The sequence below is a fragment of the Eufriesea mexicana genome, unplaced genomic scaffold, assembly GCF_001483705.2.
Source record: "Eufriesea mexicana isolate 0111107269 unplaced genomic scaffold, ASM148370v2 scaffold21577, whole genome shotgun sequence".
Classification (NCBI taxonomy): Eukaryota; Metazoa; Arthropoda; class Insecta; order Hymenoptera; family Apidae; genus Eufriesea; species Eufriesea mexicana.
This window is the reverse complement of record NW_016928748.1, coordinates 89,958-104,078: the sequence shown is the minus strand read 5'-3', so window position 1 is coordinate 104,078 and position 14,121 is coordinate 89,958.

Below are 14,121 nucleotides of genomic sequence, written 5' to 3'. Positions count from 1 at the left end.
TGTGAGGGTTGGGTGCCGGTGAACAAGGGGAGGGAGTCGAGGTGAGGGTTGGGAGATAAGGAGCAAAGGAAAAAGAGAAGAAGAGGGAAAGGGAGAGGGAGAAGGAGAAGGAGAAGGAGAAGGAGAAGAAGGAGAATGGGAAGGAGAAGGAGGAAGAGAAGGAGGAAGAGAAGGAGGAATAGAAGTAAAAGAAGAAGTAAAAGGAAAAAGAGAAGAAGAAATAGGAGAAGGAGAAGAAGGAGACGAAGAAGAAACAGAAGAAGCGGGAAAAGAACATTTAAATCTATGCTACTTCTTCTCGCTTCTCTCTCACACTCGCATCTATATATATGCTTGGTCGTTCACTGGCTAGCTCACATTTGCTTCCAGGCCGGAAAAAGGTTGCCGACCGTAGGAGTTGTTGCTCGCGCTGAAAGGGTCTGTTTTCATCTCTCTCGTTTCTACTACGCTTCTTTTCCTGTCGACTGATGCACCGACCATTTCGAAGGATGCAGTTCTCAGCAGGTACAGCTCGTCCGTTTTTTCATTCTACAGATCACAATGCTTCACCTGATCTTCGATACCACCCTCGCATTCTTCAAAGATTTTCACACGGCAGGTATCCACTCGTAAGATTCAACACGCAGCGTGTGCGTATGTGCGCGCGCGTCTTATTGCATTGTAAGAAACGAGAAAGTTGTAATAATAATAGTAACAACAGCACCAGCAGCAACAACAACAGCAACAACAACAACAATATTAATGTTTATATTAATATTAATAATAAAAAACAGTAATAATAATAATAATAATAATAATAATAATCGTGATGATGATGATGACGATGATGATGACGATGATGATGATAAAAAGAAGAAGAAAAATAATAATACAATCTCGCAAGTACGAGAAAAAGCGAAAAATACGAATGAGATCACTGAGCAACTAAGCTACCGTAGCAATTTCTGTTATTCATCTTGCCGGAAAATAAAGTGGAAAATACACTGGAAAATAAACAAATTTTCTGCTTTTGCCTTATAGAAAGAAATGCGTACTATCCGATCAATCTTGTTCAAAGTACATTCACTTTCTCGTTAGGTCTACAATTGTAGACGTTGATTCTTATTGATTGATCGGTGTATGAGAGAAAGTCGGAAACGGAAAAAATGGAAAGTACTTTCTGCCCCTTTTGGCACAAGGAGATATACGTACATGCATACGTATTTCAGATAGCCGTAAGAATCGGAAAATGGAAATCGATCGCGATAGAACGAAAATTTGATTGTAGAAAGACAGAAATGTAAAAAGAAAGGAATGTCGTTTAAAAGACAACAGATAGATGGGAAAGAAGTGGTTAACGATAACGCTAAAAGTGGGGTGAAGAAGGAGGGGTGCATAAGGAACATAACGATCGATCGATCGGTTCATCCCCAGTAGTGGTAAATGCGAAGATTATTCGCTATAGGGCATCGAACGCGAGTAACGCACTGTGCGACCATGGGGGTAGCTCAGCTGCTTACTTTACCATATTATATCGGGGGTTGCAGAGGTACCCCTCACGCACAGCTGGCTGATCACGCACCTTCTTCGTCCTCGCAACACGTTATACATCACCTCTAGAGACAACTCCTAATTCCAGATATCGTTTCAGATAGAATCATCTGCCAATCGACCTAACCCAATGGATCCATCGAGATTCTCTATTTGCTCTTTATTTAATCATTGAATATTCCACGACCATGATTGTACTGTTTAAAAGAAACTAACGATAAAAATACGTGGAGACGAATATAATTGATTTCTATGTTTTTAAATGCTGGTGGATAAAGTATACAAGTATGCGTAAAGTATACAACGACAGCCGATGTGAAAGGGAAGGATGTGGCACGAATGTGTAAAGAAACGGCTCGAGCATATAACGGATAACGGATAACGGATAACGGATAACGGATAACGGATGACGGATAATGGATAACGGATAACGGATAACGGATAACGGATAACGGAAGGGAACTGGGAAGTTGGAATCGAGCAAACGCCCGGCTCCCTACGACTTTGATTTTTCTATAAGAAGGAGTGCAGATGGTCGCATCCATTGTGATGGTTGGCACGTGCCAACCACCATAGGTACCCCGATGGTGCACCGCTAAGTGCATATACGCGTTCACATGTAACAGACACTGCTCACACGAGTGTGTGGATACGTGTACGCATGCGCATTCGAGATTTACTCGTGTACGCGTATATGTACGTACAGTTCTACGCAAACGTATAAATCGTCGCAACGTCCCATTGACGTTTTACCAATGGTGCGCACACACGCATGCACGCACGCACGCACGCACGCACGCACGCACGCACGCACGCGCGCACGCGCGCGCATCGGTGAGAAATCGTGGGGTGTCATTTATGTAATGACACAAGCTATTTACGATGTTATAAGCTGATACGAGGGTATTAAACTTTGAAATTGATCGTGCGTTTTGCATTTTCATTTACCACCCACCCTCGTTGTGTCTGGTCTTGTAAATTTTGCGATATTCGATAAGGTTGATTATCCATTTTTCTTCTTAACGAAGAAAAGAATTTCGCGTCTACTGGAAAAAAAGTCACGGAATATTCGACAAAGATGGAACGATGAGTTGCACGATACCGAAGAAAACGGGAAAAATAAAATTGTCAGCATCGTTGACATACGATGCAATATGAGAGCAACGAGAAGAAGAAAATGGGGAAAATTTGGCTGAAATCATGGTCCTTGCGATATAACGACTATCAAAAGTATATCGTAATTCGTTAGATAGGAAGACACGGGTTTGCAGTCCCCTACATGGGATCATCATCTGTTCCTTCAGGATCCCGAAGGGTGTAGAAGACAGTCTGCTCGTTCTTGCCATTCTTTCGATACACGCAGCCGTCGCAGATGTACCATACAGAAGATCGAAATTTGCAATATACCAAGAGAGAAGTAGTGGCAAGGGAGGGAGGGTGAGAGGGAGAAAGGAAGGAAGGAAGGAAGGAAGGAAGGAAGGAGAGAATTGGGATAGGAATGGATGGAATTCCTCGCTAAGGGCTAATGAAAAATGTGATATTTCGAATGAAAACGAAGCAAAGCGAGAAAAACAGTCATCCTTGGTGCAGAAGAACTACTAGGGAATTACTGGGAATTAGATAAAGAGCGAGAATGAGAAGGGAGGTACGTAGGAAGGTATGTGGGCAGGTATGTGGGGAGGTATGTAGGGAGGTATGTAGGGAGGTATGTAGGGAGGAAGGAAGGAGAAATAGGGAAGAAGGTGAGCAGAAAGGAAAAAAGGATGGGATTAGGAATAAAGGGTGGAAATTAGCTTGAAATTAACGCTGTTTTAGAAGGCGTGGAAATCCTTTGGATTTTCCCTATTCAGAATATTTATGGCAAATTATATAGGATACCCATCGTTATTTTAGGTGATTACGGTGAAAGGACCGAGCGCCTATAATCGGAGCGAATCATCGGTGTTCATTGTCACGAAATAGTCAGGCATATAATAAGGCATAGTAATCGTGCGTGAAAATGAAGGAGGCATTTCTAATAAACGACGTTGAAACGTTTTAATACGCGATACCAACGATGATCGGTTGACGATTAGCAACATTTCCTCGAGATTATTTCCTCGAGAAAATATGATTGGGCAAGCGAAAGGTAACAGTGGAAATTCTTTGTATAATCTAGCTAAATCTAGCGTATGCATTCCCTCTATCTCGTTCGGCCTCCCGTTTATACAATAGAAAAAGGTATAGCCTATAGATTTTTGTGCGAATTTAGCAAAGGGAAAACGCTGCGGGTGGGCTTCTCGGCATTTGGCGCCGCCCACCTGCTAAATAGCACAAATTCCGACGCCCTGTCGAACCTACGAATCAGAGTAGCCTTCTTCAACCGTAATTTTCTGTCGCCTTTCCAACGTACACGGCCTTACTACCTTACTACGAATAGCATTTTATTAGGGAAATTAGAAAGCATTCTGCCAACTGAACCTAAAGGATACAATTATAAATGACCGCGTAGAATGGGACGCGGGAATTATTATCGGGACTCCGCGTAATTATGCATGCAACGGTTTTCAACGATGTCGGGGATTTGCGGAGTGCTTGGTTCAAGTCCATTCTACATCGTAATATCGTTTCGCGTAACATACAGGAGACGTTAACATGACCTATATGTAAGTAATAATGGAAACACGCGTAAGAAGAGCGAGTAGATGTTGGGAGAGACTGGACAGAATCGATATCGTATTGCCCGTTCTTCTCCTTTTACTTAAAATCGTTGATACATCGCGTATGAGGAGGGCATAACTACACGTGGTACAATTGACGTATGCGGGAAACGGAATGAATGGCATTAAACGGAATGTCGCGAAAGCGCACTTTGGCTAATTTGGGTAAGCGCAGTTGGAACGGCTACGTTTCCAAGAGGAATAATACAGTCGCGCAACCGGTGGCCATAAACTCGGTAAACTCAGACATTGGGCACGACAGCAACTCTTATCGACGCTTAACCGCAACCGAAATATCGCGACGATATCTTCCTTTCTTCTTCCTCGTTTCGCTTGTGCGTTGCTTTCGTCATCCAATCTCTCTCTCTCTCTCATGCTTACGCACCCCGACCCTCGTCGCTCCACGTCACACTCCTTCCCGTTCTTTATTACTCCTTTATTCGCTACATCCTTTTTCATTCGTTTATCTTTCTTAACGTTATCGAGAATCTCGCCAATGCCAAACCGGTGTCGAATCGGTGGCTGGAGCGCGTGCGTATGAAAAATGAAAGATTAATCGAGCGAGGGAATGTGCTGCAAGTTTAAATACGAAAATATTCAGTGTACATAGATCGTAGGAAGGGAAAGGAATAAGGCTATTTGTGTCCGAAGGAAAAAGTCGTTTCGCGTTCATCGATTATTCACGTGCGAGTAAAGCTCGTATAACAGCTGTGCCCGTATAACGTATCGCGAGAGCAAGCGTTAGACAATACGGTACAACACAGTGCCCTCATGGGGGATGCCGAAAGTGTTATACGGGGGCGTGTAATACTTTCTACCCAAGCCAAAGTCGAATACGTTCGATCGCGTTGACCGAGTACCTCTATCGTACACGCTTTAACGAACTTCCGAATGTTCGAACGGTGGTAATACGAGTACAAAATACACTCGTAGGTATTTAACCTAAGCATATATACGTAGATAGATTCGTTCGTAGTACGTGGAATGCACCAACTATTCGTTTTCTTCGACATAATCATCTTGGACGTAATCTTGAAAACTCTGATCGTGCGTGCGCACATAATCGTACAGGTATCGTCATTCTCGCTTCGGTCCAAACTTTCCCACCGGCTGTATACGATATACGTTTCAAATGCAATAAGAAACGCGAGAAAACGACGCGTATTCGAAACTTTCTCCAAGCATGCGTTACAAACGTATTGCAACGTAGATTGCCGAATTTGAAGAATGGTATTTGTAACTGCGCTCGCGACTGAAGAGATCGGGACCGTTGAAAAATTCCCTTCTCCGTCACTTACACCGTTTCCCCTTATCGTTTAATTCAACGGTCGCCTAATCGTCGAGAAGACCGACGACTGGTGAGGATCGTATCCGATATGTTGGATAACTCGAATCGTTGCTTCGTTACGAAACTTACGTATGTACATCTAAGCCAACGAAAATTCGTAGAAGGATGGTTAAATGGAAGACGTCTTTAGCAAAAAGACGCGAAAAAGGGAATGGAAGGAAAAACGAAGGATGACCTAACGGCGTAGAGACGGTCAAAGCGGCGAGACGATGAGTTTCTCCTCGTCCCGCGCTCGGAAGGTTCCCGTTCCCATGCGCTCGAGACTCTCCGCCGTCCACCCAGAGAGGAATTTAAATCTCAACGGTCGGTCGTAGTCTTTCATAGTGGGGAGAGGCGACACCGCCGAGGTTCGCGACGGTGCGCGGGAACGAAGAAAGGAGAAAAAGAGAGAGCGAGAGAGAGAGAGAGAGAGAGAGAGAGAGAGAGAGAGAGAGAGAGAGAGACAGACAGACAGACAGAGAGAGAGTGAGAGGGGGAGGAACACTGGCTAGGGGGAAGAGGGAAGGGTCTGACGCGCGTATGTGTACGGGCGTGCGAGAGCGCGCGCACGCGGAATCGAAAAGAGAGGGAGAAGAGAGCAACCACCGATGAAACGCACTGCTTTGCCGTGTTCCGATCTTGCCTCCGAACTCGCTCTCGTTCTCGGATCTTACCTTCCACGACCCCGACACGACTTTAGCTGCAACCCTAGAGAAAAAGGAACTCGACATTGAACTAACCGACCAATGAACGTGTACAAAGTAGCGTAGACGTGGATGAACGACTCACGAAAAACGCGAGCACGGGGATCGGCAGATCGGCAGAAGGAAATAGGGACGAGAATGGAGACGGAGATGCCAGCCGGGAGAAAAGACGACTACACGCACGAGAGGATAAAAGAGGAGAATGTCGGAGAAACGAAGCGTTACAACGATGTAAACACGCTAAGAGAAACGGTAAGCGAACGAAAGATAGAGAAATCGTGTTAAAGGTAAAGAAAGCGAGGCGAGGTGAAGAAGAGAAGACGTTCTTATTTGTAAGTAGAAAAAAGCACGATAATGGTATCGATGTTGATCCTTCCTTCTTGTACGCGAACCTTCCGAGCCAGAAGAAATTCCCTATCTTGGTTTCTTCGTTGATGTTTCTTCGAGGCAAGTGGCAAGCGATTTGCGCGCGTTCGTTTTCCCTCGCACCACTTCCATCTTTCGTTTATGCTGCCTCTTTCGACGTGCCAAACATAATTACCATTTAAAGTAATTTACTCGTACAACTTACTGCCGGTATACTCGTTGCGATTGCATATTTACACGACCTGCTGTTGATCATACTCGTAAACTCGGCGATAATAACGATTCATCGGTATAAAAAGAGCGAATGCTAATATCACGTTGAACCGGTATCGATAAAATATATTCTAGCCTATGCTTGTTCGGTTGAAACGGAAAATGAGCGGTATCAGGTTGATCCGATCTCTCGACCCTGTGGGATCGATTTTAAACCGCATCGTTGCGACCATGTCCCAACCGATGAATTTACCATAGCTATATGTATAACCGCTTCCCGTTTAAATGTTCCGGTTACTTGAACCTTCGACAGAGCAGCTTTCGCGTTTGCCGTCGATAAATAACCACGTGGTTGATATCGATGCTGCAACTAGCACTCTCCCTCCCACCTTCAATTTCTACGTTGTAATCCCTTACTTTTTTTCCTTCCTTTACTTATTTATCTCTGTTTTTTTCTGCCAGCATGTACAGATCCATTATCGTCTCATCCTAATCAATTATCTACTTTTTCTTCTCGATTCGTCGTCTACTCGTGACATATATTTCAAGACGTCGTCGTCGACGACGACGACGACGACGACGACGACAAAAAGAACGAGAAAGAAGCATTCGTAACGTTCGATTTCTCTAGCGAGCTTCCAATATGCTTCAATCTTTTTAATTTTCCAACAAAGCACCCATATACCGTGCGAGTATCGAACACGACGGCAGCTTAAAACCCTCTTTAATACCTCCCACCGTTTTCCGTTTCTGGCTTTGCCTTCCTCTTCAGTCGTTTCACAGCAAAATCTTGCTTTCTTACCAACGAACAACGACGATCCTCTGGACCCATTTTGTACCGTACCGTACCGTACCCTACCACTCCGTTCCGTTCCGTTCCGTTCCGTTCCGTTCCGTTCCGTTTCGTTCTGTCCCATAGAACGATTTTCTCAAGAAAAGAGTTCTTTGCTCCTCTTCTATGCGTATCATCGCATATCATCGACAAATTCCAAATGTTAGCTATTTTGGGAAACTTCTAGAAGAAATTTTCCAAGCATATTGCAAAGCAATCCGATATCACTGCTTCGATGCTGACACGGGTATCGTATAGAAAATAGGAAAATTGGATTTGCCTGAATTTGTTAATGGAAAAATCGAAGGTACAAAATATTAAGAACAACCACGCTATGTACATCCGTAAGGCGAATTTCTCACGCTAGCTCGGTTACCAGGAGAGGATGTGAAAGACCACGGCGTTCGAAGGTCGTTCGTTCCAATTGCTTGTTTTGCGCATCGCACAAAGCCGCCTCTACCAGAACGCGTAAGATCTCGGTACACCGATATACGGTTTACGACAGATTTCGCTAAAGCTTACGTCCAACGTACGACGTTGTTACAGCCAAAACGATGCACCATAGCTAACTCTTTAAATGCTTATACAACGAGAGATTAGAACTAATCGAACGACGTACAAATAAGAAATGAAATGGGGCGTAGCATAGTAGTGGAGTGGAGAAGAGAGGAGAGGAGAGAAGGGAGTGGGTGGAAGAAGGTGTAACGTAGGAAATGGAAGAAAGAGAAAAAGATCGGTTGGGAGGGCACTGTTGCTGGGGGCAAAATCCGCCGTTACGAGTAGAGTTGAAACGCTTTGAAAAAGTAACGGAGAAACGGAGAACCAAGATGGCAAAAGAATAATAAGAGACGATCGAAAGGGAGTGGGAAGAAGGAGAAGGAAATAGCGAAAGAACGGGAAAAGGATAGAAGAGCGAGGGAAGGAGAAAGACGGAAGAACGAAGTGAAGATTGGTGGGTGGGGAGGATATGATAGAAAGAAGAAAAAGAAGAGAGAAAGCAAAGAGATACGAGAAGAGAGAGGTGCAAGCAGTATCCGAGAGGGGCACGAGAGGCGCAAAAGATGAGGCGGATGAGGTGACGGGATGATGGGGAAACGAGTGTGGGTAGACATGCAGGCATCCAGACAAACAGGCACGCAATCGAGTGGATACCAGAGAGAAAGAAGTCGAGAGAAAAGAAGGAAAGAAGGAAGGAAGGAAGTTGCGCAACGATTAACCGATGTCGGAGAAGGACAACACGAGCGCACCGCATCTTACATGTCCATATACATGCCTGTATATGTACCTATCATTGTTGCCTCGTTTATCAACGTAATTCCCCGATATAACGAAAGAAATATCTTATCGACGAATTCAATCTACATACGTGGACAATCTTTGAATTTGGACTATAACGGAAAGGACTATAATGGAAGGAAGGAAATATAACAAAGCAGTCGTAAAATTCATTCTCTGAAACTCTGAATCGAACCGTCCAAGTATGCGTCTCATTTTTTTCCTTTTCGACTAGCTCTCGGATTTGCTACAGCTCTCCAACGTTTCCGTTACCGCTGCAGTCCAACTACCTGAGAGGGAGTCAATCGAACGAGTACGAATAACTTACTCCACTCCACCTGTTTCAAAAACAATCTATATTTCTATTCGGAAGCTCTTTTCCTTTCATCTCGAGTGACAAAAGCACATAACGCGTATGTACGTGTTCGCACGACGTACACCTATTTCGAACATGCAATTTCTCCTTCCTACCATATTTCTTTAATTCGTCTAAAATATCTGATACATCTTCGTACCGATATACGTAGATAATAGTGTCTTCGAATTTAAACCATTTTTCCCGCCCGTTTTTTTCTTTTCCCCCACAAAGAAGGAAGAGGAGGAGAAGGAGAAGAAGAAGAAGAAGAAGAAGAAGAAGAAGAAGAAGAAGAAGAAGAAGGGGAATACGAAAAAAAAAGCAAACGCAAAAAACTTTCCTTTTTACGTTATAATTAGACTTTTGTTTAAGAAAAGAATCGTAAAAAAAAAGACGAATAATAGAATAATTAATCGTACATAGCACTGGATAGTTTCATGGAAATGATCAAAAGCATAAAAGACTCTATCCAGTTTCCCTCCAAAACCGGTCAGCTGATGGTATTTGCTCGACCAGCTGAAGGAAGGGACGACCGTCAAGGGTAGGCAGACTCGGCCATTTTTAAATCCCTCGTAGCTGCCGATTTAAAAGACCATGCTTACTTTCTGCTGCGCGTCGACCTACTCGCTCGACTCCCGCCCCGTCGCGCCCCTGATCCTCACCAATCCCCACCTTTCGCTTTGCTTTGCTTCGTTGCTTCCCCTGCCAGTATCGTCTCGTCGCGTTTCGTTTCTTTTCATCTCGCCTCGTCTCGTCACGTTCCGTCACGTTCCGTCTCGTTCCGTCTCGTTCCATCTCGTTCCGTCCTGACCCCGTCCCGTCGCGTTTCGTCGCATATCGCCTCGACCCGCCTCATCTCATCTCATCTCATCTCGTCTCGTTTCGTCTCGTCTCGTCTCATTTCATTCCCTCCTCGCTACGCTGAAAACATCACTTTGTTCGCTTTACGTTCATACTCTTATAGACCGACTATCCTCGTTGGTATCACGGCTACCTTTTCCCGCGCTTGCTCCTACTTTTCTCGTTCTCTCGTTCTCTTGTTTCTTCGCGCTAACCGGTCGGCTCCCAACGAACGTCCACGCACACTGCCCGCGCATCCAACGAATCGCGCGTGTTTTTCGCTATCTCGCTTCACCGTTTTACTCTTCAACCGTTACAATTGTGGTTCAAACCAAACACGAGTCGGTTAATCGTGTATCTTTTCGGTATCAACCATTTCCTTCTCTTTCGTCATTTTTTCATTCTTTTCACTTATCTATTTATCTATCTCTGTATCTGCCTATGAAAAACCGATACGATACAACTACGGAAAATGAACCGTCGCGTGTAATAAATAAAATAATTCGATGGGTTCCTCGATAAGTAATTGTAAGTAGGATCGAAAGAGCCATACGAGTGATAGCTGCGAACTAACGACAGGTCCTACACAGCGATAAAGCAAAACAGATTCACCAAAGAAACGATTTCCTTTCCGTGGGTCTCGCAGGTAAGTGTGTATCTGCTTTGTAACCGCGAGTCACAGGTACTACACAAAGTGGTCAAGATCTTTCCACATCTACCAGAAAGTTCCATACGAAAAGCATTCTGACCGCGATCAAACATTTTCCCATGACTTATTGAATTTGCCCATTTCACCTATTCCCGACAATTTCTTTCTCTTTTTCTCTCGTGAATTTCCTTTGTAAAATCAGAGAACAGACAGCTAAAGAGAGAGAGAGAGAGAGAGAGAGAGAGAGAGAGAGAGAGAGAGAGAGAGAGAGAGACTAGGAGGGAAAGATAAGATATGGTGGAAATAAAGCGGGAATGTTGCGACGATCAGCTGAGAAATATTCGAAAAGAGGCCGGTCGGTCGTTCCTCGGACAAACCGGTTAGCCTAGCGTGGGGCATCTTGGCGGGAAACCTCCACCAATGAAAATCTCCTTCTTTCCTTCTCCCTTTCTCCTTCTTTCTTCCTCCTATTTATCTTTCCCCTACCATCCAGCCGGCTTTCTTAGAAGGAACGCAAAGCATTTGCATTCACGAGGAAGACCACCGCATAGATCCCCTGTCTGTATTGCGTACACGTTCAGTGTCATTGATGCATGCCTTCGAAACATATCGATTCCTTTCCTAACCAATTTGAAAAGTTGTTCGTTGAAAGCACTGTGGTTATCTATACGCAGAGTGACTAAAAACATATCGTATTTGAATGTTTCATTGTTTAAACCAAAAAAGAAATTGCAAGAGGACTTGGTCTCACTCGTAATCTTGTATCCTTTCATTATATCGCGATTTCATCAGTCGCTATAGGTTAGATTAGCAAAATACCGGATACTATTAAAAATCACAGTATACGATGCAAAATTGGGATTAAATTAACACAGGATTCGGAATTTTTCCCTCGTACGATCTATGTACGAATAACGTATACATATATGTAAACATGATCAACGAAAGCAAAGTCGCGCGAGACCATACTTTGTTCATATGTGGCCTTTCGTATAGCAACGTTAAAACGTATACACGAGCCGAACGCACCGAACCGTCTACGAGCTAAAGTGGGCGGTGTTATTCTTAGAGAGTAGGGATACGATGTGAACTTGCTCGCCAGAACCGTTTTGCTTCATTTTTTAACGGTCGCGTCATGGGAGCAACGAAAAGAAAAATAGAGATATACGTATATATACGTTATATATACATACATGGACTTGTAATTATGCGGATATCGACATATTACATACAACACCGATTTGCCGTCGAGTGAATAAACAATGAGACGATATGAAAATACATACGTAGCGTATATATTTTGTTCGGTGTATTTTAAGCTTGCAATATTGCTTGCTCTCGTCTACTCTTTACACTAAAATGATAGAAAAATAAGAAGGGAAAGGGGAATGATAAAGAAGAAAAGGGACAAAGTATAGCGTAAAAGAGAAAATAATGTAACGGAGAAAGACGGCGAATGAGATGGATAATAGAAATAGTAGATAGGAATGGAAGAAAAGGAAGAAGACAAATGGATCTTTCTCGCGACATTCGATGAATGGGACTAAAAATCATGAATGGTCTTGGCAAGTTTCGAGTCAGTAGCGTTCAACGAGAAACGATTGCTTATACGTATAATTTAAATATACGTAATTAACTAATACGAATAACCAAGTATCGAATAATTGGCAAATTTCAAATTTACATAAAATACTCGTATTGTCCCTTTATACGAAACTATTTGCAATAAAATAGAAAGGACACGTTACCTTTTGCAGTTTCCGTAATTAGATTGTCCACGATGATTGTCCAAACCTGAGAACAAAAGATATTTCACTCTGATATATCAGAAAGAAATGAATTAGAAAAGTAGTGGAGTAAAAAGTTAATGTGTTATGGGTATTTTCGTAAAACTTCAATTCTTCTGCAAGCATGAAATTCTTTATCTCCGATAGATTAGTCGATTTATATATTTTTCCCATTTCTTCCATTTTTTCCATTTTTCTTTTCCAACAATTTCTTTTCCAACGTATTGTACAATTTTCACGCAAACAGTTCGAAAACTTATTTAAACTTTTATTCTTCAAATATTTATTTTCCTCCAATTTATCACCAGATTACCCGCGATATAAGAAAAAGATAAAAAGTTGAATTCGTATGATAAGAAGGAGAAAATGCAGTAGCAGTAGCAGTAGCAGTAGCAGTAGCAGTAGCAGTAGCAGTAGCAGTAGCAGTAGCAGTAGCAGTAGCAGTAGCAGTAGCAGTAGCAGTAGCAGTAGCAGTAGCAGTAGCAGTAGCAGTAGCAGTAGCAGTAGCAGTAGCAGTAGCAGTAGCAGTAGCAGTAGCAGTAGCAGTAGCAGTAGCAGTAGCAGTAGCAGTAGCAGTAGCAGTAGCAGTAGCAGTAGCAGTAGCAGTAGCAGTAGCAGTAGCAGTAGCAGTAGCAGTAGCAGTAGCAGTAGCAGTAGCAGTAGCAGTAGCAGTAGCAGTAGCAGTAGCAGTAGCAGTAGCAGTAGCAGTAGCAGTAGCAGTAGCAGTAGCAGTAGCAGTAGCAGTAGCAGTAGCAGTAGCAGTAGCAGTAGCAGTAGCAGTAGCAGTAGCAGTAGCAGTAGCAGTAGCAGTAGCAGTAGCAGTAGCAGTAGCAGTAGCAGTAGCAGTAGCAGTAGCAGTAGCAGTAGCAGTAGCAGTAGCAGTAGCAGTAGCAGTAGCAGTAGCAGTAGCAGTAGCAGTAGCAGTAGCAGTAGCAGTAGCAGTAGCAGTAGCAGTAGCAGTAGCAGTAGCAGTAGCAGTAGCAGTAGCAGTAGCAGTAGCAGTAGCAGTAGCAGTAGCAGTAGCAGTAGCAGTAGCAGTAGCAGTAGCAGTAGCAGTAGCAGTAGCAGTAGCAGTAGCAGTAGCAGTAGCAGTAGCAGTAGCAGTAGAAAAGGGAAAAGGGAAAAGGGAAAAGGGAAAAGGGAAAAGAAAGAGTGATCGTAATACGATAATAGGGTCGTTAGAAGACCGGAACACCTTTCCTGGTTATTGCGTTCACTGTAAAACGTATCCGCAGGAAGTTGGTGCAGTCTCTGTGACGAATAACACTTTATACCTTTTTTCTGCGACAACTAGTTTCTTACCGATGGAATCTATCTTTCTAATTACTATTTACAAACGATCCAGTCTTTTAATATAATGCTCTACGGAAAATTTTATTTTTATTATCTTACTCAAATGGAAAGTTAATCGATCCAAAGTTAAGGACATATTGATGACACGTCATTGAAGTTGTTATAATCGTACAGCGATGATGACAACAGCAACGACGACGACGATGATGACGACGACAATGACGACGACGATGACGGAATGACGGGATGAC